The sequence below is a fragment of the Ananas comosus genome, unplaced genomic scaffold (assembly GCF_001540865.1).
Source record: "Ananas comosus cultivar F153 unplaced genomic scaffold, ASM154086v1, whole genome shotgun sequence".
In the NCBI taxonomy this organism is placed as follows: Eukaryota; Viridiplantae; Streptophyta; class Magnoliopsida; order Poales; family Bromeliaceae; genus Ananas; species Ananas comosus.
In genome coordinates this window covers 24,841-27,923 of record NW_017890628.1, presented here as the reverse complement: position 1 = coordinate 27,923, position 3,083 = coordinate 24,841, and the positions used below count along the sequence as shown (strand labels likewise).

General features: G+C 42.8%; 1 long non-coding RNA gene across 3 annotated transcripts; it reads left to right on the top strand.

Moving 5' to 3' along the window:
- The first annotated feature begins 338 nt into the window (after positions 1–338).
- On the top strand, positions 339–1,034 carry LOC109703990. Of its 3 annotated transcripts, none has more exons than XR_002214100.1 (3): positions 339–535; positions 800–866; positions 965–1,034. It is a non-coding gene; the product is annotated as an uncharacterized LOC109703990 (long non-coding RNA). The 3 variants fall into 3 exon arrangements; XR_002214101.1 differs by having other exon boundaries at positions 797–866; XR_002214102.1 differs by lacking the exon at positions 339–535 and adding an exon at positions 632–712.
- Positions 1,035–3,083: the final 2,049 nt, after the last annotated feature.

The window sequence follows — 3,083 nt, the reverse complement described above, 5'->3', positions numbered from 1 at the left end:
AGGGGTGAATGTAATACACTGAACTTGTGCAAATCGCGGAGTTCGAGTGTGTAGAGTGGAATGTGAAACTATCCTACATGTTTTAAAAGGTTTGGACAAGTTCTTGAACAAGTTAGAGGATGATGGGAAAGCTAGAAGTGAGAAAGTGCATTGCAATTTCGAAATCAGCATTTTCTGCATTGTGTACCGGTACAGCCATTACCCTGTACCGGTACAGCAAGCAGCAGAGTCAGCTGCTGCGGGACAGCAGGGCTCTTTTGGTCTTTTCACCTTACCTATCCATCCTTATCTCCCCAAGCTCGACCCAGCTGATGTTTATCACCTGTAAACTCAGGGAATTAGGGTTCTTAGCCTCTCTCTTTCTCTCTCTAGGATTTGGAGCCCAAGAGAGCTTGGTTTGGTAGTTTCGGCTTCTTCGACTTCTTCTCCTTGCGCCTGCAGGTTGGGAGGCTGTAGTAGTGTTCTCTTGCTGAAAGGGAACAGTAGGAAAGAGGTTCCTGCAGCCCAAATCAGTTAGCAACTGATTTGCTTCAAGGTAAAAAGGATTAGCTCATTTTACTCTTTAGTTTATACTTTAGTGTTAGATTCTGAGCCGTTTCGATGTGGTTGCTTCAGCTGAGTTAGAGTAGAATTCCAGCAGCTAGATAGGATAAATCCAGCTGTAATTTAATCACTCTAATCCAGGGATAAGTTGCCTTAAGACTGATTAAAGGTAGATCTTGAACTATCAAGTTATTTCGGAACTATACGCGTTTTAATCGCGTAATTGACGCAATTTTGTATGGTTTCGTCGCAGCAGGTCTTTGAGCCTCTTCGAGTTGAACGTGTACTTTTGAAAGCTGATTTGAAGAGTATTCGAATCAAGGGTAAGCAGGAATTTCAGCTAGAAACCCATTTTTTGCAAGACTTCGACTATTATAGCTTATAATCGACTATATTGATGCCATTTTGACGTTGTTCGCAGCGAGATTTCAATCGAGTCTTGGATCATCTTCAGTTGGCATTGGAGAGCAATTGGAGGCTTAATTTGAGGTACCAATGTGATCCGAAACAGAGAATTTAAGTTATTACCTAGTACTAAAGGCAAGTTAGGCCGAAATCGGACATTTCGGTCGTCAATTTGACACGGTGTTGATGTTGTGTTCAGCAGGGTTGGAGCTTTGTGGAGCTGATTATTGTGACTTCTTGTGACTATTTCGAGCTTAGTACTAGGTGGGTTTGACCTAACCAGAGCAAGTGAAGCTCCCCTATGTTCTATATGTCACGATAGAATGGATATAGTGTATGCTTTTGTGGTTGATATAGGACTTGAGAATAGATATTACACTATATGTCGACACATAATTGAATTGAGATCTCTAAGAAGATAAGGACTTTTATGCATACAAGCCTTTATGTTCATGCTAAATTCAGTTGAATGACATCCTAGTACAAGTTGCTATGTTCCTAGAAAGTAGAGAACAATGACATGCTTGTAACCTTATTGATTATAAAGTCGAGAACAAGAATTTGTTTTATGATTAAAATGATGATGCCATGATAATAGAAGTTCCTAATGCCATATGTGAATTTAGCATTATTCTTGCATGTTTATTAATCTAGTGGATACTAGTTACCGCCAATATTTATCATGTTGAGAATTCTGATCAATAGATCGAGAGTAGAACATAGCATACTATGCCATGATGTTTGAAACATGTTGGACAATGGATTTTGCTTGCTTGCCATTGTGCTCATTCGCACACGCTTGTGAGGGTAGCTCCCTACAAGCTGGCACTCCGGAGTTGGCCTACGCGACAGTTGCTCGCCCGTGCGGGATTGGGTGCCGAAGTGGATTGCATGGGGAGTGTATACTACCACGGGGCCATTAGGCGCGGCGCAAGCTGGGCTACCCTGTGTAGATCCCTGTGAATGAAAGGAAAGTGCTAAAGGAAATTGGACGGTAATGAATGATTACCAGTTACAGTGTATAGTGTTACTTACACATTTATACTTATGTTCATACTTATCATAGTGCTATGCTTCTGTTATTCAGTTGATTCATTACATGTTGCTTACATGCTCATTACCTGTTAGCATTGCATAATTATATATCCTGCAATTACTGCTTCCACTTTCATTTAGTACATCATGAGCCTAGTGGTGTAATTCGCCGAGGCTGGCGGCTTACCCACTGGGAACTATTGTTTATAGTTCTCACGCCCTTTTGGTGGTTATTTTTACAGAGCCATCTATAGGAGAGGCTAGGGATCGTGGCAAGGGAGTCGCGTCTAGCTAGACGTTGCTAGGAGCATGCTAGTCGATCAACTTGCTACTCGGGCTACGACCGAGGGTGATGTCCCTATGTATAGAGAGACCACCATTGTACCTATTCTTTTGTACACCCCGTGATGTATATGTACTTTGTGGACAGTCACTATAGTTTTGATACTTTCTCTTTTAGTCGAGATTTTGGATTGTACACTCTTTGTTCTTTTGTCAATAGTATATCAACTTGTACTTTGCTCTGATATCAGGATAGGATTTTACTATGCTTCTTCCTATCAACTTGCTGCTTGTAGACGCCTTATATACTGCAGGTGTATGGCGGGTCTGTGCACGTACCGGATATGCTTCCGCTAGTACCCGGGCGTGACAACCGCGTTCGCCTTTCCCGGATGATACTGAATCATGAGATCGTAGTCCTTCAAGAGCTCGAGCCAACGTCTCTGCCTAAGGTTCAACTCCTTCTGTGTGAAGCGGTACTTCAAGCTCTGATAATCAGTGAACACCTCGTAGTGTACCCCATATAAATAGTGCCTCCATAGCTTAAAGGCAAACACTACTACTGCGAGCTCCAGATTATGAGTCGGGTAGTTCATTTCATACAGCTTTAGCTGACGAGAGGCGTAAGTAATGACCCGATCCTGCTGCATAAGCACACACCCCAAACCGACACGGGAGGCATCATAATAGACCACAAAGTCTTCCCCAGGCCGCGGCAGAGTAAGAACGGGTGCGCGGGTCAGTCGATCTTTCAGCTCATCAAAGCTCTGCTAGCACTACGGAGTCCATTGAAATCGTTCTCCTTTTCTGGTAAGCTT